At 43.9% G+C, this 25150-nt stretch overlaps 1 protein-coding gene across 2 annotated transcripts in view; it reads left to right on the top strand.

Moving 5' to 3' along the window:
- The first annotated feature begins 554 nt into the window (after positions 1 to 554).
- BASP1 (brain abundant membrane attached signal protein 1) overlaps positions 555 to 25150 on the top strand; it is a 52422-nt gene continuing 27826 nt past the window's right edge. The window contains exon 1 of one of the 2 annotated variants that reach the window (XM_013297903.2): positions 555 to 779. The gene's annotated coding sequence lies outside the window, so the exon portion shown is untranslated. Of the gene's footprint in view, positions 780 to 6700; positions 6827 to 25150 lie in introns of those variants that run through there. The other variant, XM_027784324.2, reaches the window with a different exon arrangement.

The following is a 25150-nucleotide window of genomic DNA, read 5'->3' as shown; positions in this document are numbered from 1 at the left end:
TTAAGCGTGCCAAAAGCATAAACGCCTGGGATTTTTCAATCTCTTGCGCCCGTGCCGCCCCGCTCCGGCGGGGAAGCGGCTCTCGCGTTCCTCGAAAGGGCCGCACGCGTCGGCGGCATCCCGGCGTGCCCGCTCCCGCCGCCGCGCCGCTCCCCAGCTCCTCCGGGGCCGGACCCGCCGCCGCCCCGCGGGACACAGCCCGGAGGCTGCGGAGCGCCCGCACCTCGGCGTGCGGCTCCGTGCCGTCCCGCTCTCCTCGGGGCAGGGCGGCTGGCTTCTCCCTTCCCGCTCCCCGTCCTCTCCTCGCCGGGGTCCTCCCTGAGATATCTTTTTTGGGGGGTGGGTGGTGGTGGGGGGTAAGGTTGCAAGGTGCGTTTGCGGACCTCCGAGCGAGTCCTCCCGCAGCGTGCAAGGCTAATATTTAAAACCTTGGGTCCGTGCGCCCCCTAAGCGCGGACGCCGCGCAGCGCATCCCCTGCCTGAAAGCCCGGAAAATAAATAAATAAGTGCGTGTGGCTTTTGAACTGCCCACAGACTGTCACAGAGATGGGGGGAGGGAGGGAAAGAGGGAGGGGGAGAGAGTGAGAAATGCAGAGGCAGCAGTCGCGGTAGCGGCGGCATTGCTCCAGCAGGCACTAGTCACTCCAGTCCCGGCGAGCGAGCAGGGGAGAGCCACAGCACTCGGACCAAGCCGAGCGGGCTCTGGGCTACCTGGGACTCTCGTTGTGACATCCCAGCACACAAACACACAGAGAGGGAGAGAGGAAGAACATAAAAAGGTAAGAAGCAGTGTATCTCACTTATGCCATTTACATAGCAGACCCCGAGAGCTTTGTAATTTTTATCATTCTCCCCCTCCCCGTGGTGTCTCGGGTGCGGGGAAAGGAGATGTGCGTTTGAATCGGGCAGGGTGGGGACGGCAGAGCGGGCGGGGAGCCGCCTGCCCCGGCACGGTTGGGAGGATCGCTGCGAGGAGCTCGGTTCCTCGAGGGCAGCGCGCCCAGGCGCGGGCTCCAGGCACCGAACGGACTGATGGCTACTCCCTGAAATTTAAATGCCCGATAAGGCTTTCCTGGGGAAGGGGGTGGTGGGGTGGGTAGCGGTGGGTGTGGTGGGAGTAATAGGGGTTTATGCCCAATTTCTTTTCGGCGCCTTCAATCTGTTTCCAAAGGGAGGCTCATGTAAAAAAAAAAAAAAAAAAAAAAAAAGAAAATCCCCAAACCCCTCCACGAAGCGCTCGGAGAAGAGAACGCGCGACGCTGGGAAGATGGCAGGGCGCTGGGCGGGGGTCCGGTCCGGGGGTGGTGCAGGGGGCGCCGGGGGGGGCAGGCGGCTCGCGCGATGGCTCGGCGGGGCGGGCGCCCCGGTGCCGCGCTGCGGGGGGCGGCGGGCGGCGCGGGGAGCGCAGCCCGCGGTGGCGGCGGGGCGCGGGGCGGCGCGTGCCCATTGTGGCTGGCGACAATGCGATTGTTCTCGGTGGGGCAGCGGGGAGCGGCGCTGCCACCGCGGTCACGCGTGCGCGTGGGCGCGACGGCGATTTCAGTCCCTGCGCCCGTGCGGGGCGGCGCGGGGGGCTCGGGCTGCCGCGTCCCGCCGGGGCAGGGGCTACGGACCGGCCGTCGAGAAAGGCGGGGACCGCCGGCGCTGCCCCGCTCTCGGCGCCCCGATGCGGCTGTTCATGAATATTCATCGAATGCCGCCCCCCGTTTCCCACAGACCCCTCCCTTTTGCCCCCCGTTTTCCGATCCCCCCTCCGCCCAAGCAAACCTGCCGCCTCTTTCTCCCCCCGACCCCCCCTCGCCGTATCGCCTCTCCCCACGCACACGCGCGTCTTCCAAACGCGGCTCCCGCAAGGAGCTTTCCCCGCGGCTCAGCTGGGCGCGGCGGCATGTGCGAGGGGACGGACGGACGGACGAACAGACAGACAAACGGGCGGGCGGGCGGACACGCAGGACACCCCCCCCCCCACCCCGCCCGCCGCGGTGCCCCGGGCTGGGTGAAGCCCCGCAGCCGCTGCCCGCGCCTTTGTCTCTGCCCGGCGCATGCGCGGAGGCGGGGGCGGGGCCGGCGCCGGTGGCGGAACAAAGGCGCCGCGCCGCGCCCCCCGGGCTGGTGGCCCCCCCTCGGCACTGCCGGGGCTGCGCCCGGCCCCGGGGGGTACGGGGGGGTGTCCCTGCTGCGCGCCGACACCCCTCGGTCTCCGCGCTGAGCCTGGCTGAGCGCTGGTACCTGCTGCCGTGCGCCGTGGGGGAGCGGAGCCGCGCCCCCCCACATCTCGCCGAGACAAAATCTGGCTTCTCCGGAGGGGGAGGGGAGGCGGTGCTGCCCGGCCCCCCCGCCCGCGGCAGATTGCGGGCTGCGGGGGCGAGGGGCTGCGGGGTGCCCCCGGAGCGCCCCCGCCCCGTGCTCCGCTCCCCCCTTCCCCCTCCGCAAAACCGCCTTCGGTGGGTGGCGGTGCAGAAAAGGGAGAGCGGGGGGTCCCCTTTACAGCAGCGCCGGTACGGGCGGGTCCGCTTGGGGGTCCTTTCGGTCAGAGGGGGCGCGGGGGTGCCCCGCGCGTGCCGCACTGGGTCCCCCGGGAAGCCGCCAGGGCGCGGGACTGCGCGTGCTGCCGGGCTGCGCCTGCGGGGGGGCACCCGCACTCTGCGGGCCCGGGCGGCCCTGGAGCATCCCCCTCTGCCGAGGGGAAGCAATCCTTCAAGGGGAAGATTTATTTTGGGGGTGTGTGTGTGTTAGTGCGACATCTTGAAATCTCTTTTGTTCGATTTGTTGCATCTCGATGCTGGCATCGGTGCTTGCTCCTCCTCCGCCCCTTTTCCTTCCCAGCAGATGCTCTTGTCCAAAATTAGGATATATGTTTCTCTTTAGGGCAAGCATGCTTAAGCCTGTTAGAAATGGATACTTTTGTAAGCTAATGACTGTTAGTTTCGGATCAGAGACAACTGGTGTATTTGTTAAGCTGGCGTTAAAGATGACAAAAGAATACTGCAAGCGGGCTCCTAAACAGAAGATGGCAGTGGGTTTTATTGCTTCCCCTCTGGGGTGATGAGCATTGGCTGGAAGACACGCACCCCAGGGCCCCTCACATGGGGATTTACTTGGTAGTTCCAGTGTTTTCAATTAAGGAGCCTTCTGAAGAAGCGCTGCCGTCAGAGCCCTAAAATCTGTCTCGGTGTCCCCTCTCTGCTTGCTAGATGCTTGCCAGGCACCACCTAGACCAGTGGCCAGGCTTCAAATGCCACGGGTTTTCTTCCAGTGTAGCTGTTCTTCCCGTTATGCACGGGAGCGGTGAGAGCGTGGGGTGGGAGTGCCACACCAGGGGATGATGCGGCATCTGCTGTCTCCAGTGGAGATACTTTGACCCACACAATCCTTTTGTATTCGGATTTTGTGTCTGTTTTGTGCAGACCCTCCAAGCTTTACGGGCAGGGGAAAAAAGGAAGAAGCAAGGACATGGCCAAAGGTTTTTGCATGCTGCCTGTACTTGTCTCACTGAACTTCATATGAGGGAGAAGCTTTGCTTTGTGATCTTCCTATCTACTGGACTGTGGGCAGTAAATATTTTCCTTTTGTCTGGCTGTTATAGTTTCACTGGAGAGCACCAGCTCTGGCCTGTGGATGGAATAAACCCAGAGCCTTCGGAAATTCATGGTGGCTCTGTCTCTTCTTGTATGCTTCATGTATGAAATAGCTGATTGTGTAATTCAGGGAAATTTTATGTAGCTGCCAAAAAGCAATCATGCAGCAGCTTTTTCTGTTGATATGAACCTCTGAGCATATCATATCATGTTAAAATAAAATCAACATTAAAAGATAAAACTGGTAAAATTACTGTTGTAGTTATTGCATGAAGCAATGATCAGGTGCTTTTTTTTTTTTTGCTTTTTTCCCCCCTTTTTTTTTCCACGTTTCTTTGCATTTGAAATGCAACACCCACTGAAGCAACCTGGTGATAAAAGATTCATTTATTTCAGCAAGTGGTGTATCGTTGGAGCATACAATTTCCCTGAGATTATAAAGTCTGTACACTCCATAATTTCAGAGCCATCTCTAGAGCTATCTATAGTTCTTAAGTATTTGTGTATTTTGATCTTTCAATGTTAAGTCTCCAGATTAAATTTGTATTTTCCAAGTGAAGCTTCTTGTGTTTGTGGTGCATTCCACTGGCAGCTTTGCCTCATGCAGTGAACCATGAATTCCTTCAGCAGACCCTCCTGTGTATGTGACAGCTTTCTTCTGAATAATGCTAAAGCAGCCCCTGGTGCAGGCATCCACCCATGCCCCGATGGGATACACTGAGGGACAGAAGCTGGTTGCGGGGCAGAAACAGGCCTTCCTGTGAGATCTTGGTAGAGTGTCGTGCAGCTACATTTTTAGGCATTCAGCTACCATTGAGCTACTAATTATTTGGAAACTTGCTGTTGGAAGCTGATTTTGCACTAATTTTGAAGGCAAGAATTTCAGAATATTTTTTTCTTTTTTTATCCATCTGCAAGAAGATGCTACATTTGTACTTACACATTTGTGCGCAAATCCCAGGTCTTGATTTAGGTCTGTAGGTGTAAATGTAGTGTCCTTGGGTGCACTGTAAATTTAATGGTTAAAATCTGAGTTCTTCAAATAAGAAAACTGGATGCTATTCAAATACAGCGAAGAGTTATCAACCAATATTCAAGGCTGACCTTCATTCCTACAAGGATCGTAGAAGCAGACCATTCTGAAGTACTGTACAGATGCATTCAGACAGCTTCATGACTGAAGAAAGAGAACTTACAAGGGGCTTGGGTTGCTGCTTCTGTTTCTATCAGGAATGACAAGAATGAGGTAACAACTAGAGAAATCAAAGAAATTCCTGAACACATTAGAGACTTGAAAATAGAAACCATATGCAGCATAATAGAGGTTTCATGCATTAGTAGGAAATGCTTTCAAGATTAAAAAAATCACAGGGGGAAGGAGGGAGGGGAAACACCTCGTGCAGAATGGAGAGGACTTTAAAGTTTTCCTTACAGCATCTTGTATCTCACCGCTGTTTGTTTTAAAAGCATGATGCCAGCTAAGCTGCTTACTTCAAGATGGAGAAACTCGGTTAGTATAAAAATGTAGCTGTTGGTTATTTGATATGAAATTTCTAAGTTTAGAATAGAAACTGATTGATAGCAACATGATTCCTCAAACATGAAAGATTCCTGACTTGCCAGAATCTGAAAAAAAAGCCTTTGACTTTCTTCAGCACACCAATAAATGTAAAGAGATACTGATTTGTAACACATGTGGAATGGTCAGGTTTTGCCTGGGAGCAAGATGTGTAGTAATTCCCTCTTAAGTATGGTTAATGGAATTTAACTCTGAGGAAACAGTTTTATTAATAAAAACCTTCTGTCTTAGGATATAAATCAGAGGCTGATCTCATTTGATGTGTTTGGTATTGTGTCCTGCAGAATAGGAATTAAGTGCACTGTATATATATATGCACTTGATCTGACTTTTTGGGTATAGACTGCCAAGTACCTCATCAGTTCTGTAGTGTTGGGAAAGCCACATGCTTTTTAGTCACATGTTGCATAGTTTAGACTTTAGCCTGGTAAGTAGGGCCACATATGATCATGGTCTGCTGATCCAGGGATTATTATTATTTCTTTTACCCTGTAGGAATTTGAATGTCTTTTCAAAAGACTTAATTGTATGTACACTGCCCTAGCAGTTGTCCATAGCAGCATGCACTCGGTGCTTAATGCGAACTGTAGGATTGGTGGTGGGAGCTTCATTTTGATGAAAGCCTTGCTGTCCTTACAAAGGTTACAACACTGAATGTGTAATAAGATTAGGCCTTAACCATCTACCTTTTGCTACTTATATGTTACTGGATGTTTGCTAGTGGTGTCATGGTGGTGGTTGTAGTACCGAAGCATTGGCATGAAGAGGATGTGAATGCAGCATTGAAACACAACCTTTTACTCCAGGCAAAAGCCTAGTAACTATAATGGTAAAGCTTCCCATATAGGATTAATTTGAATGATGGAAATTTATGCCATCATGACTTTACATGACAAATGCAAGCCACTTCTGTGCAAGTAGTAAAATCAGGGAGCTTCTGGCCACCACCTGTTTCAATAGTCCTTAAATACTCAATGGGATATAGAGCATAACCTCTGCCAAAGGATAGAGCCTCGTTTTAGTTTGTGAATTTATTTTATGCTATTACTCTTTTCCTTATGTGATTGGTTGGTGAGGGAGAGGCTCATATTCAAAATTACAGCTTGATGTTAATAACTATTTTAGGATGAAGTAGAAGATGGTCACATAGCAGGATGCTGGAGATGTGCATCTGCTTGACAAATCTAAGATGACAGTCAGCTATGGAGAAGAAGCAAAGTTAGACAAAACAAAGAATGGATCAACAATAATAGAACTGATACTTGGCTTTCTCATCTACCTCAGAAAAGCACACAGAAAACAAGCGCAGAGCAGAATGTAGAAAACAGTGAAAACCCAGCTGCAAACATGTGATCAACATGAGAGAGTGAAACCATCAGAAACCCTTTGGTACATCTGTTTGTCCAAGATAGACTGGAGCCTGAGAATTGCTACATCAGCTTCCTGTAATCATCCTTCCCCAAAGCAGTGAGGCGTGTCATTCAGGGAGTAAGAAAACACCCACCCCCCCCCCCCAAAAAAAAAAAACAAACCCAAACTTGATGGTATAAAACTGGGAGTCTGGAAAAGGATAGGGTGAAACCTGTCACCCCTAGATGTGGTGCTTGGATGATTTTGGTATTCCCCATTCATATGCGGTTTCCTGTTGCTTGTATTTTAGCCACCACTGGTAAGTGCATGGTTGACTTCTGCTACTAATTGTGCTGAGCTGGTGGGAGGAAGGAAATTCAGTGAGCTCTGAGGTGGTGAAAACAGCTTTTCCGGGTTTCTTGCCGTCACCGCAAAAGCTGAGGCGAATGGGGAAGGTGTGCTAGCTGCTCTAACCAACAGGTTTCTGAACCAGATGGGCTGAAAGAGCGGGGCTCTTTCTCCTGCAGCAGCATCGCTCAGCTGTGTGTGTGTGAACCCTGCACCTGCCTGTGCTGTACAGCCTGTGCTGGCAATGGCTGGTCTCACTGAAGAGTGGGTGACAGCTGCCTGTTGACTATCACTTTCCTTTTCAGATCTACAAGCCCTGTGAAGCAAGGCAGGCAATAGCTCCTCAGAGTGTAAAAATGAAAATCTGCCCAGATTTTCCAGACTTTTCCATTCCATACTTTTCTTGAAATGGAGGAGAGTGTACTGATGATTTGTAACCTCATTTCACTAGACGCTTTCACTAGGAGCTTGTGAGGTCTCTGTAGTGAACCTGAGTGCTCAGGATAGCCCCTGAGCCTATAATTCAAATGCCTAAACTAGCAGACTAAAGCAAATGTGGAAATGTGAAAACTTTCCTTGTTTGCAGTCCACACATATTCTGTATAATGCCAGCATTCATGGCTAAGAGCATCCTGATGCCTCTAGAAAGCTGCATCTGGGATGTGAGCTGACTAAGAGCTGCCACGTGCACTGAAATACGGTCGCTCACCTAAGTGTGCTCTTCTCCTATGCATGTAAAATCGAGTAAAAGCATCAACGGAGATAAAGAACACTAGTATTACAGTATTTTTTAATAAGCACTAGAATAATTATTAGGTCACTGAAAGTTCAGCTGTCATCCTCTTCTGTGGATGAGTCAGTGACTGAGAGATCCATGGACAAATCATTGGTGGTGATGGCAGGAGGAATGTGGCACTCCTTATGGTGTCTCTCGTTCCTGATTGCCAATACGCTGTACTGGCAATCCACTACGGCACGGTGCCTTGAAAGTGACCTTCAGTGCTGGGGTAGTGTCCGTTACCAAGGGTTCGATCTATACTGCAAATCACCTGCAGGTGTTTTTTTTAAGCATCTCTTGAAACTATGCTGTCACCCAGGCATTATGGAGCAAAGGAAGCGTATCAGTCAGCAAGTGACACATATAAAGGATCCCCCTTGCTTGAAACAGGATAAATATTGTGTCTTTAAATACCTGCCATCTCTGTTCTAACTTGGAGTGGATATATGGAGAATGGTGTTGAGGGAAACCAACTGGCTTTGCACGTTCTGCTACAGCCATTGACCATGTGAGGCAAAAAAAACCCCATCCGACTGCCTCACCACCTAAAACACAGAAGTGACAGGGAACAAAGGAAGTTCTGCACTGACAAATTTATGGTTAAGAAAAAAAGTCTGTCCAGGAGTTTGCTGTGAAACAATGACAGTAAATTTGCAGTCTGAGAATAGAAGTATTTATCTCAGCAGCAGCTTTTATTTCCTTTCTACTTAAAAAATGAAGTTCCTTGGCACATTTTTCTCCTGGGTAAAGAAGCCATTCAGTATGCTTCTTGATAGAAACTTTGTATTCTAACATGTTGGGATATACCTTATTATCTCTGTGCATATTTGTAAACGTGTCACAGTAAAAAAAATAATAAAAAAATTAGGTGTCTTCAAGCTACTTACTCATTTTTCAGCAAGCTTTGGCTTTGTATCCTTCCTTGCCATGTTCCTGTAGATCATTTATCCGTATTTCAGTTCAGTTGCCACAGTGGTTATACTGCATTTCCCTTGGTCACCCTTTCTAGAAGGGCATTTAGTAGTCTGTATGTTCAGCTGTGGACTAACCCAACCTACTTCAGAGAACACCTTGTTAATTATGCAGTAACATGCAATATGTGCATTAGCACATAGCCAGAACGTACCCAGAACACAGTAAGCTCTATGCCATAAGCTGAAGTGTGTGCTGTCATTCCTGTGTAATAAACAGAGATAAGAGAACGGAGCCACTTCCTGCAAAACTTTAATTCTAAACCCTAAAACTAACGCTACCAGACCCCAACCGTTTCCATGGATATGGCTCCCAAATCTAGGTGTTCACTGCAGTGAGATGATACCAACATGAGAACTTGATCTTAAACAAAGTTTTATGCAAATCCTGTAACAATATGGAAATCTTGGAGCTCTGCCAGCCAAAAGCATTCAACACTTTTAACTTCTTATCACTTGAAGAAATATTAGTGTGATTTCTCCTTCTGTTGAGTGAAAAGGAATAGATTTTTTTCCTTTTTACATGCTGTTTCAGTTTCAAGCAGCACTGGCTCTTGACTAAATGAAAAAAACCCCAACCAACAAACCCAACCCAAACCAACCCTTTATGTGATAGCTTGCACTGTCAGTCTTACTTTCAAGAAGAACTAGATTTGTTTGATTCCTGTAGGACATTAAACAAATTACTGGAACATCATAATTAAACTACATCAGTGAGTTGCAAAACCTTCCAAAACACACTTTTAGGGGAAACATTTGTTATTGTAATAGACAAAGCTTGTCTGTCAAGCTGTGGCTTTGCTGGTCTGCGTATTGCATAAAGGCCAGTAGCTGTCACAGTCTTACTGGCCTGAGTTTCTTTCATAGAGAAACCCTTCTTTGGATCCACTTCTAATTGCCTGAGATTTTCATTGTGTCAAAATAAAGCATAACATCTATAAATGATGGAGACAACAACATGATTGCTGTGCAAATTCATTATGAATGCCATCAAGATGAGGGCCATGTTCAGGCCAAATGAGTTCATGATGGCAAATGTATATGCCTTTTTTCTGAAGTACAAGCTTGTAGCTACAGAGTGAAGAGACAAAATAGCTTTTGGTCGCTGTGGAGGGTCTCCGAGCAGGGGGCTGGAGAACTGAACTGGATTGATTTAGGTCATCTCCTGTACATTGAACTCCAAAAGAAGACCAAAAAACTGAAAGGACATGATTTTCATTAGAATTACAAATAGTCATCTCAGTTAATTAACTCCTTTAAACAGACAAAACCTCGAGCAATGAGAGAACCAAAATAATAGATAAAAGATTTATTCACAGCCTGATCTCTGCCTATGTGCCCTTGCAAGTTTTGAATACTAATGTTGGTTTCAAGTACGCATGGTTTTCTGCACTGGAGCACATTTCCACAGTCCTCCCTGGTCCCAGACTTTCTTCCCAACACCTTTGGGGTCTGGCTGGCTGTCTGCTACATGCTCCTCACAGAGTTTTTGCAGTTTTGTTCCTGAGCTGCAGGTTCCCAGTTTACGTCTCTTGCCTGTCTCACCCTTCTGTCTCTAGAAACCTTCTCTCCTCTGAGCAGCCTCAGGGTCTCCTCTAGGGAAGGAGCTCCTCTGGCTGCTTGGTCTTCTTAAAACAAGCAAAATAATTGGGACTGGCCACGGGAGCTTTCTGTGCTGTCTTGCAAACGAGGGGATGGGTCACCATCCATGGGGCATGCACGATCTGACGTGCCAGTCCTTGTGTACTGCACTAACGATGCTTGTTGGTTCCCTGCACTGGAAAGGAGACCAAATAGCTAACTTAATTATTACAAATGCCCTGTTTTATTTTAATTAATCTAGCCATATGATTCTGGTTCCTTGATCTAATTAGCTAGGGAGATAGTTAAATATATCTTCATGTATCTAGGCACATTTAGCTATTTGTGGTTAAATCTGCTCACGGTTCCTAAGAGACTGTATTTCAAAGTTATAGAGTCACAGCCGGGAATACCTTCCAGCTGCCCTTTATCCGAAATAAAAAATACAAAGACTTCATCTTAATGAATACGGTAGAATTTTTTTTATGTTGGCAATACACCTCATAACTAATAATCACATTAAAGCCTTCCATGGAAACAAGGAAGCATCTTTCTCTGTTCTGCTGGTAAAGGCTAGCAAGTAACTGTGTGGTACACAAGAAATGGGATTTCTACTGTGTGAGTAGATAAACATATCTTCAGACTGTATGTGGAAAATATTTTCCCTTTGCTCTGTAACAGATGGAAGATGGTCAGTAACCTGAGTTAAAATAATTTGAATAATTTGAAATTAATAAACCACAGTAAAAATTTTTTGTCCGTGGAATCATTTCTATTAAAGATGGTACTTGGTAGCCATAAAGAATATGTGAATAGAAATTTCATAAAGAAGATTTTGTTGACCAGAAGGAGAGAACAAGAATAACAGAGGTCCCTAGTTGTGCTAAGAATTTGCAACCGAAACAGAATAAATTGCCTTTTAACTGCCCTGTAATGGGCATCTAAGTATTTCCTTTCATATACTATGCATTGAACGTTTAAAGATATTACTTGCATGGGTCATATGCCACATAAAAGAGAGATACTGTTCAAGTGGATGCACATGTAAATAGTAAGAGTGATCAAACGGGACCTATGAAAGGGGAAAATGAACACATTGGGTTTGTGCAGTGTAAGGAAGGGAACAATTATTTTCAAAGAGCTAAGAAAATAGCCAGCAAGCCATCATTAAATGTAACTCACTCTGCCCTGGGGCAAGACGAGGGACTATCTAGACTTCTCCTGAGGTACCTTCCAGCCCTGCGGTTTGGGGGATCAGGTACATGGAGAACCTTCGAAGCGAGCTTGTTCTTGAGTGCAGAAAAATTGGTAGGGTTGAAACAAAATCATTCCCAAATGTACTAATTTATTGGCAGTATATCTGAGCTCTGTTAAAATAGAGAACAAAAGATAAACTCTTTGCTAAGATGCTTTATGGACATGGCATATGCTAGAAAAAAAATAATATACAAATAAGACTTTTCTAGAGCTGGCAAAAGGAGATTTAATTTATTGATGCTGAATGGCACAAGTGGTTAAACAGATTTCTCATAGCACTTTTGACAGAATTCCTGAGATGTGCTGTAGGTTTGAGGCTATTCTTGAAATTCGGGCTGATGTGCAAGAAGGGGGGTAAAGCTTATATAAATGATTGAAGCTTTTCAGTTCCTAAATTTTATTTCAGAACAGTAATGTGTAGTCATGTGGATATGTTTGAGAATTTTACTCTGTAAGCCCAGGGTGAAGTTTTGTGACTGGATCTGAGGACAGCTGTGTAACGCTGATTGATGTGACACCAGGATGTCTTTTGTTAATCTATAGGCTGCAGGGACTGGGTTTGCTGGGTTGTTCAACAGATGAGTGGAGAATCTAACTGTGTAACAAAGGCTATACGCACGTTTTCAACACATGGTTGCTCAAACTTAACGGCATAATAACAATGGCTTTGAAGGTTAAGCCTGATATAAATTAGCCTCATTTCTAAAGAAATCTTTGGTCTGTATTCATAAATGGGTTTGAATAGATTTAATGTGTAGCTGAACAAATATCTTTGTGCAATCTCTCTTTTGTGTGCAGGTGGGCAGCTGCCTCTGAAGTTCCTGGTTCAATACCAGGGGCGATCCGTGCTGTGGCTACTTTGGAGTACGTGTTTGAAATCAGTCAAGCTTTTTGTACCTGAGGGCAACCTGAGATTTATTTACTTTCCATATGCGCTTACTGGAAATGGTGCTGTGCTCTTAAGAAACACTTGCAGGATTTGTATGTATGTATCTGTTTAATGAACCAGATTCTTGGCTAGTGGCTTATATCTTGGTGTTATCAAAGGTAAGGAAATGCTCACCTTCGTTTAGCTGCTGTTAGGTCATTCAGCAACGTATGGATTTCGAGCCATGCACAGCAGTGTGTTGGCATTTTTTAAAGTGAACCTTTCAGTGAGGGAGGCGCATTTGCGAGCAGAGCTAGAGCTGTGGGCTTGATTCTGGTTTTATTTCTGTTGTTGATCAGTGAGTATTTACTTTGAATGTAATTGAGTTGTACCAGTAAAGTCAGGGCTGTGGGCCGCTAGAATTCCACAGTAATTTGGATGGTTGGGTAGGCAGCACTGATTGGGTCTGATGCTCTTATGTGATATAACAGCCATTGTGTTTGCAATCATAATATGTAAGCATTTACCAAAACATTAAATCCTGGTGTTCTGTCATCTGCTTGCTTTTCTTCCTGTCTTCCTCCTTGGTTCCTTTGAGAAACCGATGGTAGGTTAATTTGGATAGCGCTGATGTTGAAGGTGAATTTCCTACTGTCTGAAGAGGAAGAAGGATTATTTTTCTAATCTGTAGAAGGTAAGGGTGTGCAGCAGTGCAGTTTTCATGTTGAGTAGCTAGGTCAGAAAATATATGCCTTAGGTTAGGATTATTTTAGTCAGAGACAAAATCCCTGGCATTAGGTCTTAGCAATATTAATAAGCTCATATAAACTGGCACAAAGGGCTGCTTAATAATCTGTAGAGCAGCGAATTTTTTTTCCAGTACATGGACCTGTACACGAGAACCAGACCAAGTAATTACAGCAGTGAGAGAGGGGAGTGTGTCCTAGATATATTAGGCTATGCAAGTGCATACTGCTGTGTATATAATAGGATAGGTGTAGTATATAATATAATATAATATAATATATATGTAGTATATAATATAATAGGATAGGTGGGGAGTGTTACACTGGTGTATGCCGAGGCAGTGCCCTCTTCTCTGCAGTAGATCTCTGTGTGGGAGCTATTGAATGAGGATGGTGGGTTAGGGTGGCCATGGGATTTTCACTTGCTTGTCTTGGGTTTGAGTCAACATCCTGCGTCAGAGCTGCCTTCAGCTGTGCTTTGGTGGTGCATCTGATTTCGGTAAAACTGTTCGCAAGTGATCCAGCTGAGCCTGCTTCATCAGCCGCCTTACAGAGCTCTTCAGTATGAACGATAGGTAAGCAAGGTGAAGTGCTAAAAATGACCATGCTGGAACTTCATTCAAGGGTTGATATGCCCTAGAGAATAGTTTTTATCCTCAAGTTGCCATCTGCATGCAGATGTTTACACTCAGAGCTGGGCTGATTTGTCATAGAGAAATAGAGGACCTGTATAAACCAGATACAGCTGGCATAATTAGTCTGCTTCTTCAAAACCCTTTTCTACTTGACAGGCCAATGAAAATAAACGTGAACTTTAAAATCAACGCTCAGGTTTGTATTTCAGGATCAGAGTATGCTTTTGAGACTACTGTCTGCAACAGTAGGATAGTAAAAACATGTCCGTTTTCTGCTATAAGGCAACTAGCCACTTAATATAGTTCATGGAGTTTTGAGGTATAAGACCTAAAGCGTGCAACGGCATACAAAGCCTATGGACTAATGAGTGTTAATTAAAGGCCTATATTGCATGCCTATTGGTAAAGCACCCTGAGGATGTGCAGCAATAAGAAAACCCTGTTGCAAAAGCTATAATGTGAATTATTTGAAATTTGAATATATTTTAGTAGATTTTATAGCTTCCTGTATAGTACCACATCCTTTGCATTTCTTTCACCCAATGGGAAGTGTAATACCGATAGGGGGAAAGTTTAAATAAAATCCTATCAGCAGTTTCTAGTCAAGTGAAAGGTACTTTTGATTTTATAATTTTTATTTTCTTTTACTTTTTAAAAATGATTGCCATAAAAAGGTTTGAGATTTGGCCATGACAATGGAGCTGGCTGGGAATCTTTCAATGGAATGTCTTCTACTGGAAAAGGTTTGAGTTCTTGCAGATGAAATTCTGTAGGAATAATCACACAGGGTTTTTTTCTAGCTGAAAAGAAAAGGACAGACTTACCCATTCTCAGCTAGTGAATCATTTAATGTGTAAAAAAAACATGTGGACAGCCAAGATTCAAATTTTTGCTCTTGCAGATTCCAGCTGGGGTATTAGAATTGTCTCCTATAAAACAAGTAACGTATTCAGCAGACTGTTGTGCAGGTTTGGTTGGGTCAGTCTGAGCCCCTGCTGATGGAGCAGGCTCCTCCATGCTATATGAACCACCAACTGGCAAGAGAGTATCTCCGGTCAGAGCACTTACTGAGGTGTTGGAAGCTGAGGCTCAGGTCTGAACTGGACAGAAAAGAGTTGAAACAGGCTCTTTTATAGATAAGGTGATTCTCTTTAAGTAAAGGGTTCAAACCTGTGATTGATTTTTTGCCTGTCTGACTAAGAAAACTGATATAAAAATGCCATAAATGCCAATCTTTTGGGAGGCTGGATAGCTTTTTACCATGTAGTTCTAGTATAAAGGCAGCGTCTTTGTTTGAATTCACAAATTAAATTTCTACCCCTTCTGCCTTTTTGCGGTATTTATTTGTAGAAGTTTCTGGGAGGATGTTCAAATCCCCAGCTGCCCGTTTAGTGCCTGGCATGAATCTTAACCACAGAGCTGGTCCTGCGACTTTACATTACAGGCAAATTACATAGCATGGAAATTTTAAATGTACATTACAATGTGTGGAATTTTTTTCCTTATTTGAGTGCTAATCCCATTGATGGTGTTAGATACTTCCACCTCAAGGGTGCAGGTAGGACAGCTGACCTGAAACAGCAGCTCCTTAGGGTGGGCTGCCTCATGCTCTCCGTTGTTTGCTTTGTTTTTTCTAGCTGGGCTCCTTTTCTTCCAGCTCAGTGAGCTGAATCACCTTGCCCAGGGCTCAGCTAAGAGCCAGACCAGCTGCAAGGGAAAGGGAGTGGGCAGTGGGCCCAGCCCACTTGAAACAGCAAGCTATTTAATTTGGCTTAGCTGTATCACTTAAATATACCTTCATTTCAAGATTTTAAGGATTTTCAATGTTATTCCTTTAAGTATGTTTTTCACCTAAAGCCACATTCGTAAGACTGTCTTATGACTAGAACATGGAAACATCACATTACGGAATTGAAAAAAAAAATTATTGCACAAACTTTTGTAGATTAAAACCAATAGTGAAGTCTTTGAATAAAATGCTTTTTGGTTTAAAATCTATAAATTAATTACCTCAGTGCCAAAGGGCTAAATCTGCCCAAAGATCACCGTATGTCTCAACTGAAAAGGGAGTTCCAGTGTGGGAAATCGGAAGTGAATTAACTCAGACTGTGACCTCTAACGACCATCTACATCTCTTACATCCATATCTGTTTTGCATAAATGAAGACCACCTCAAATCTTGAGCTTCCTTTTTTTTTTTTTCTTTTTAATTTGTTTTGATTCCTGGAAAAGTAAGCAATAACCCTTATGCTTTATGATTAAATCCTTTTGTTTACATCTGAATGGAGATTGATGTGTAAAACTCAGGTGTGAGTAAAGTGGTATGGCAAGTCAAGGGATGCCTCAGACCATCTGACACTTCTGTGCCTTGGGCAGGAGCCAGACCTCTCAAGGAGATATTGTGATCCTGGCACTGCAAGACAGCTGCAGAAGGCTCACTAAATTCTTACTTTAATGTTGTCTTTTGATTTGAATATTAAAAATAGTGAGTAGGTTGTTAGGATAAAACTGTTATATTGGACTTCAAACTTGGGTTCATACTTCCAAGTGTTTCTTAATGTTCATTTAATGCTGACTGGGGGGATTTCCCATCAGTTTTAATCAAGGGCACTACATTTTAATTCCCGATACATATTTATGATCTCTTCAAAGGAGTTTTTTTGTTTTGTTGTTGGGTTTTTTGTTTGTTTGGGGTTTTGTGTTGGTTTTTTTTTGTTGTTTTTTTTGTTTTTTTAATATAAGAGTCACTTACAGTTTTCTTCAAAAGATAAAGGGTATTTTAGCTTAACTGCTTCATCTGTAATTCCTGATTCCCACTACAAAAGAGGTCATTCAGACTACAGGTTGTACTACTTGATAGAATTAGATCAGGAAAGCAACAATCAAAGCGTGTTGCACATAACACATTGCTACACAGCTGCTGGTTTAAGAAGTTGTTTATATTGTAAACAGGAACTTAGCGCTTTTTATGAAATGTCTTATCCTGTAGGTAGCTGCTCAGCATAACTTATGAATATGTATAGTTTTCTCACTTAGTGTACTTACAAGATGGCTATAAAACTGAGCTTCATTTTGTACTGGTTTTTCATATTTATGTCTAGTATGTCAACCATTTGGCTGCAGGAAAATGGTACCACTTGCTCAGGGGAGGGGAAGTTGGGACTCTGTTAGCCAAATGCGAGGCAGTCTTGTCAGGATAGTGAGGTAAGTGCTCTGTTCTTGTGTAAAGCTGTATTTTATGAGGTGAGCCCAGCTATCATATGGTCTTTTCATACAGGAACTCATTGGGTGCTTTCTGCCTACTGAAACTCCCTGTGAAGTCTTTTCTACCATGTCCTGAGGCAATGCAGTAAAAGGAAAGGACTACTGAGGGGATTTTTGAGAAACCAACTACGAGTAAATTTCTTCTCAGATTATATCTGGAAGTGGAGAACGGTTGGACCAGTCCTAATCCATGAGATCTACAGCTATAGATCCACAGCTTTCTGCTCATTCATATTGCAATTATAAGAGTGGGAATTTGTCTATAGTGCATAGCTGTAGAAGCGGCAGGAGTTTGCTCTGCTCCTATAGCCACCATAGCCACACTCATGAGAAAGCTCTGTGGGAGCTAATTTAATCCTTCTGAGAATGATTAGCCATCTCTCATAGAATTTCACATGTATTTTACCGTACTGCTTCCACTAACGTGGACACCAGTACGTTATACTGCCATCGTGCCCCATAGTTCTTCATTCCAGCTGAGTGTTCCGGTACTAGTTGCAGTGTTGCATTGCCTGGAATAGGGTTTGTGTTCCATTCTTTTCAATCAAATTAAACTACATAAAAGTAACATTTTAAAAAAAATCAGTGTTAAATTTGCCAGTTTTACCTTTCATTATAAGGCTTTTTTGTGCACATAGCTCTTCAGAAATGCTTGTAAAATCTAACAGTCCCTCTTAACTTCAACTGTATAATTACAAAATTGCAACATGAGAGATGACAGTAATGACGAAGATCCCACTACCTTATATTTGCATGCTTCTACGTATCAATGGCACTGTAAACACTGAATCTGTCATACATCCGTCACTCCTTCTGCACAGACAGTCAGCATAAATGCCACTTACAGCAAACCAGTGTTCCATCTGTTGCAGGGAACTGGACATCAACCCCTGTTTTCTAGTGGTTTTGCTTCTGTAAAACAAACTCACATCGAATGAAGGCATTTAACCTCATGAAAAATGTTGTTTAACTTTTACTCAGATAACAAGTATAAGGCTAAGCATATCACCCCTGATATAAATGCCAAAAGCCATCAAGAACAGGCTGAAAAAAGCACTTTGTGATTTGGAGTGAAGTTGTGATCTCATGAAGCTTTCTGGCCCGGCCAGCCCAGGGTGATGCCACGTGCCGCCTTCGTGGTGCAGCTACCCAGCGTGGGGGGCGTGAGGGGCTATGCCTGAGGGCTTACCTGCTGTCCCTGCCAGGCCAGCTGCACGATGGCACTGCTGCATTGAAAGCTGCTTCCTTCTCTTCTGCCTGTGAACGTTGTGGTGTGTCTACACGGCTTGGTGTTGCTGTGATGCCTCTGTGATGCGCTACTAGTTCTGAGTTAGCTCGAGGCATGTGCTGAAGTTGCATGGCAGCGTGGAGCTCAGCACTCTGCAGCAACCGTGCCAGCAGCAGTGTGAATACACAAATAGACTACACTGTGCTTTGGGGTAGCCACACGACTACCAGCACCTGGCATAGCTGACGTGAAGCGAGGCAGCATGCGTCTGTGCCGCTGATGTCTTATACCGACCTGAGCCCAATGAGGCGTTGGAGCGCCCCAGCTTCGCACCTAATGCAGGTCTGATTGAAATTCCATTCATTAAAAAGACTTTAGTGCCTATAAAGGCCGCTGCCTCTGAGAGGAAGAAACGTGACTCCTTGAGAACAACTTGAGATGAGGAAGAAACTATATTCCTTTTGAGCTGAAACTCAAATTCTAATAATACTTAATCACTGCAGAAATCTAATCTGAATATTAACAGCCCCCTGTGCTCTTTTGCAAGGACAAACATTTCTTTCTAAATCTCAACAAAGCAAGCTTCTAATGTGGGTCAAATGGAAATCCTGTTTATTAAAAAGCTGCTAAAAACAACTAGATTTTTAATTTCAATGGAAGAGGCTTCCCTGTGACCCTTGAAGGCATGCCAGTGGACTCTTCCAGCACATGCCTCAGTAAACAACAAATGAATCACTGAGGTGCTCTAACAAGGATTGATGTGTCCACCCAATTAGAGGGATATAAAGAGCTCTCCCTTGAAATTCTGGGTTCATTTGGGTTGCTCTGCTATTTCCGCAATCTAGCACTGAACCATTGCTTCAGGGGTATTGTTGGCTTGTGTGCGTTGTCCTAGCTAACAAGTAAAAATTTTGTGTAAATATTGCTCCTATGAAGTACTTAAAATAAAAAACATAACTCTGATTATCAAAGTCAAATAAGTCACTAGTGTCTGTTTAAGCTAAGAGCAAGATCTCCAGACTTAGCACGGCTACAAGCGTGATTGATAAGAGTCTTTAAACAACTGTTTTTCAGGGGCTTGCAATTTCTCAGTTTCACATGGGTTTCATTTTCTCACGCCTAGAACACTTGCAGTTTTGGGAGGTGAGAAGGTGTAGCGCATTTTGTATGGTGAGATTAATGCAGCTGGTCAGATGGAGCAATGCATGGAAAATTCATTAGTATTTTGAAACTGGTTCCTGTTTCTCATGGAACAGTGTTTATATTTGCTATTTCAACTGTACATGTAACTTGCAGTGCTTCAGAAAGAATTTTCACGTCATCTTAAAAGAAAATTAAAAATTAGACCATTTTCTCACTATACAGAGTATTTCTATTCCCAGACAAATAGTCCAATTGTTTGCATAGAACAACACATAAAATAGCCAAAAGGACATCATGCAGATCAACAATAAAGCAAAGATCAGAGTATGTTTTGTTTTTTTAAGCAGCTGCTGCCTCAACAACAGTGGAGCACTTCAAGACTCCAGAGGTTATCTTGCAGGTACTATTTAAGGATTCACACTGACAAAGTCTGATGGCAATTTGAAATTCCCTTGCCATGCTTCCAGGAAAACTGTATCATGTTATTATGTCTTAAGATAGTTAGATACTGGCACCTGAAATTTCGTTTCCTAGACCACAAATGAAACCCCAGCTTTTTTTAGCAATTTGCCTAGGCCAAGCAATAAATCATTGCCAAACTGCTGATTAAGATATTCAGCTAACTGTTAGAGAGGATGCTGTAACTCCTCTGTTCTTGTTGTTTCTTTCTATCCCTCAGTGTGACCTGGGTCTTCATAGGGGATTGTAACCTGGCTGTGTTTAGCAGCTATTTGAATTCAAATACCATTATGTGCCTGGGTTATATAGTATTTTGAAGCCTTAGCTCATTGTGTGTGAAGGTCCTTACAACAAAAGGCTAGTTGTGCTCTGAAAACACATCATTATTACGTAAGAGAAGATTTTGCTCTGCTCTGTAGGTTTTATAAAAATTGAAAACATAGTGTTGCAGTTCTCACTGAGTAGCTTAAGAAACAAACAAATGCCAACATTAAAAGCCTTGACATCTACCATGGGTGGAAGAAGCCAGGCTCCTCAGTGCTCCTAATCATCCACTGAAGAAAATTAGCTGACTTTACTTGGACATGGGTATTGTACCTCAGATACGATAGAGATGAAAACTGAGGATTTCTTGGAAGCAAAGTAAAAATAAGAAGTGTGCGTTAGAAGCAGGTACTACCTTTCCTCTTTGTAAGGCCGGAATACCAATATACCGTGTGTTCTGTGAAGCCGTGCATGATATTTCAAAAAGTTGTAGATAATGAAGATTGATTTAAGCCAAGCTTACTGGAGGTGGTACCTTCAAACTTAGGGCTGTGCTGTCTTTTAAGCTAGGCAACCTTCCTAGCTAGTCTTTTGCCAATTCCTGATTTTTCATACCCAACAGGACTATTTTTATTAATAGATTGGTTGGGACAATTTGATCTCTTATTTCCACTGTTTATGTAGTCAAGTCACTGACCCACTGTGGAAATTCAGTAGCAGGCAGCTGTGATACGGAGTGTATGTGCCTTATGTCACTGGCCTTTGTGTCCATAAACTTAAAAGCTGCTGCCTGGCCATGACTCTGCTTGCCAAATCTGTCTGCTTGCCAAGTCCTTGAGGACATAAAAGAATTGACGTGTTTTCTTAAAATCGAGGCTTTTTTTTGGTGACGTTTTCCCATTAGAGTGGAAAAAAAGAAAACAAGCAGCACAGTAAAAATATTCTGGAATGACTTCAAAAAATATCCCACTACAGTAGTGAGTGAGACTTCTGTATTTAAAATAACCTTAATAGAGTTAAATACTAGAGTGAATGGAAAAACAGATGAACCCTGTGCTTGTATTTAATCCATTGCTGTCTGCCAATACGTGTGGGGTTTTTGTAGTACTGGAGACAGTTTCACCTCTGCTCCTCTTGGGCAACTGCTCCAGGGCTGGACCAACATAATGGACTTCATTAGCTCAAATAATGGGAAAGGAAAAAAAAAAACCATGTATGAGGAAGAACTGGTAGAAAGAAGTTTGACTGTACAAAACTCCTTGATTTTAACTCCTGTTCCGTGCCAGACCTAATCTAGCTGCCTCCAAGCCCTCCTGAATCTTGACCCAATCTTTGCCAGCCCTTTGGGAGGCAGCATGCAGGCGCAGACCCTTGCTCTTGCTCTCTGGAGACTGGAGCAAAGACCAAAAGCTGTTTGTATGAATTAAGGATTGCCTTGCTGCCTTGAACACGCTCCTTCCACTTTTATCTTCATCATACCTCAAATCAAAATGAGGTAGCAAAGATAGTTTCCAGCTGGGGGCTCTTAACTCAGTAGGTAATGTCTCCCAGTCCCTGACTGCCAGGGTGATTTTCCCCTGTCTGGCACTTCTGCATTCCTGCTCTGAGGATGTTACCCTTGCAGTTTGGCACGATTGCCCCATCCCTTGTCACAGCAGCGGCCTCTTTCAAAGCCGTTGACTTAATGTGAGGAGCCCACTCTAGTTCACTATTGGCACAGACACCTCTGCCATTAGGAGTCCCTCTTGCGAGGTTTCCTCATCGTTTTCCTAAACCTTCATGTCTTTGGATCTCATGGCTTTTCTTGCAGTCAGTTCCCATCCCAGTTCTACTTCTTTTGCTCCCACATGGTGCGAGTTAGTCCCAGACCCCTGCTTGACCATGGGCTCCCCTTTGCGCTCAGCTCCTCTCCTTTTCCCCTCTCCGTCTGTTCACTCCTGTCCGGGCACGCTTAGGTGAGAGCCTACCTGGTGTTGCCAGAGCTCACGGGAAATATACTTCCAACAGACACAGAAAAACTTGCCAAAACCTTGCGCCAGGGCACAGGATAGTTTATTTTGGCAGGCTGTCTGCCCCGCAGTCTTCCAGCTGGCAATGATTCTTTTGTGTACTTGTAGTATCTCCAAAAATACTGGTCCTTCCTTACTCTAGGTTTATTTGATATCTTCACTTACATATCCTAAATTCTATTGCATTGGTTTTTCCATTGAGTGAATGAAGCCTGGTAGGCATGCACCAAGGGCCATAACAAGCGTAGCCCATCCTTGAGCAAGATGTTCATGGACCATTAGCCACTTCTTCAGTTGTGCCGAGTTGAAATTCTCTCATGGGTTAAGAAACTCTCTGAGATAGTTCACTGCCACCCCCAGACATTGGATGTTTCGGAAATGAATACCTCAAAGCAGAAGTCTCACCCTCTGGTTTACCTCCTTTGCTGGAGAAAATAATTAATTTTTACTGGCAAACGCTTTCATTTAAATAGTTTTACAGAATTTCCTCTGTACTTTGTATGTTGGCAGTAGTGGATAACTGAGGTATACAAAATTAAAAGAACTTACATAACAGAGTTTCGCAGGCCTGTGGGGAGACCTGAATTTGCTCAATCCTGTTCTGCTGCATGAAGCTCTGTAGTTTTTACCTTGCAAATACAGATGAGAACATAGAAAGTGTGTCAGACCAGTCATCTCTTGGCAACTTGTACATCTGTTACGAACCTTTCCCGCTGTCATTTCTTAGGACATATTTCACTCTTAAATGAGCATTTCCAGCTATCGCTTTTGCGCCTTGGCTTTTGGGATACATTCTTAGAAATGACTGACTTCACCCATATCAGGAACTCCTAATTCTTTTCCTTACCATTCATGATCACCTCACTGCTGCCACTGTCAGTGTTGAGTAATATAATGAGTTTTCTTGCAGACACTTCAGACCACTCACTGTAAACAGCTTCTATTTGCATCTGTTTGACTCTTTTAAGGATTTCCTGTTCTAATCTGTTGGTGCACAGGAACAAAAGATTAAAAAAACAGAGCTGTCTGAATAATGTTCTTTTTCATCATCATGGCATGGCTGATTCTTCCAAAATAATATGGATTAAGAAGTATTGTCCACATCACTATTGTATTTTTTTATTTTATTTTTATTTACTGAAGATACAATGAAGTGGAATCACTCAGAATTGCAAACTTCTTTTAAACTATGTCACAGCTACTGAGATGAGTATCTCTGGGATGATCTTCCGTGCTGCCTCTCTCATTTGCTGGTTCCTTACCAGAATACTGGTTAAGACAATTCTCTTGCTGAGTGCTAGTTTTACTAGGATGAGTGCAGATTACCTGCTGTTTATACTTGCATCCTCGTTACCATCTATGCAAACTTCATTTTTTGACACAGTACTCAGAGGATGCCAATTGTTTGCTTGAGAAACTCTGAAGATATTTATCAAATAATGCTGTGGCACTGATGTCCTTGCATGTAAAACACCTTCTTTCTCCCAGTGCAGGTGGGCTAGAATAACTTACTGCATTTCTTACAATAAATGCAGGATGGAAGTCATAAGGTTGACTCTGTGAGGTGTTAGTTTTCTTTCTCTTTCAGATTGTTGTGCTGAGTCTCTGTTGCTGCAATGAGAGTCCATTGCATTACAGGGAGAAAGCACTGCTTACGCTGAACGCACCAGAATGCATAATTCAGATGGGCAGGAGGCCTTGTTCAAGTTATGCCAGGGATCAGTGTGTAAAATTTAAGGAGTAATTTTAATGAAGAACAGAGGAAATGGATCTGGCATTTTTATTGTGTGCAGTAAACACCGTAACTGTTTTTAATAATGACTAGTGTCTCTACGATAGAGTGGCAGTTTAAGTTCTCTTGAATTTGGAGGATTTCTTTTTCTAAATATATTTTGTATTTCATAAAACTAATATCTTGGGAGTGTTGAGTTTTGAGGATACTCACAGTTTATGATTTGTTCCCTATTGTTAGTTTTCAGACTACCTTTCTGGCATTGGAATCCAATTCACGGAGGTGATTTCCATCTCTCCTTCAGGAAGACGTAGCAGTAGCACTCCTTTCTCTTAGCATGCCTGGGGCAATCCCACAACAAATTATTTTCCAGCTTTGTACTTCACTTTGACAGGGTTCGTCACAATATCAAAATGGTTGTATTCGTTCAGAATTTCTGTCTTTATCCCTTTGCAATGGCCAGCATGCTAGAAGGAAGCTTAGGTTTCTCTGGAACCTCAGAACTTCTCAGCAACAAGGCTTGTTTTCTGTCATATAGGGACTCTTCATTTCAGAGTCTTTTAAAGTCAATAGAGCAAGCTAAATCCAGATGAAGTAGGGCCAGTTTCTGACAATGTTTAGTTGTTTCACAGAATGAACACAGCTTGAAGAGGCAGTCCTGGTCCCCCAGGTCATTCATTCTTACAGAATCTGATGTTAAAATTGAGGAGTGAACCAGTTTGCATTTAGGTCTGGAAGCAACAGAGTACATGCATGCCTTCTGAATCCTCTGTTCTCCTTGCTTAGGCGTGTACCAGGCATGTTTCACACTACCCTGGTATGCAGGTGGAATCTCATGTTGAGAGATAAAATTTTGATAATCTCCTACTCTTTTTGCTTTTGGCTTCAGAACTGTTACTTGCAGGGTGATGGCAAACATTTCTGCGCAGCCTTCAGGAAGCCTTTCCTGGTTCTGATTGAAATTCCAATGGTGCCTGTGCAGCTGCTTGTGTGGAGCAGCCGATTGCCTTTTCTGCTGTTAATTCGTTTGGAGCCTGCAATCATCCCAAATTTGAGGACTCTAGCAGTGCAGCCTGATAGCTAGCCTGAGATGTATAAATAAGTTCTGCTGCAGTACTTCAAAGGTATTACAACACCAAGGTTAATGATGACCCAGTGACCTACCAAACTCTTATTTTGTTAGACTGCTCAGAGCTGATACAGTTTTTTAGATAAAAATTAGATTATTTGTAAATTTGCTTTAAAAAAACTTAATACGCATGAAATACCAACCTGTTTGGTTAACGTGTGAAGTGATTTAAAAACCTGTAAGTTCTTTACTGTGCCTTTTTCTGTCTCTCGCTACGTTGCATAAACCCTG

Source organism: Falco peregrinus, chromosome 3 (assembly GCF_023634155.1).
Source record: "Falco peregrinus isolate bFalPer1 chromosome 3, bFalPer1.pri, whole genome shotgun sequence".
Classification (NCBI taxonomy): Eukaryota; Metazoa; Chordata; class Aves; order Falconiformes; family Falconidae; genus Falco; species Falco peregrinus.
Note: the sequence above shows the minus strand (reverse complement) of the source record. Positions and strands in the feature narration are given on the sequence as shown.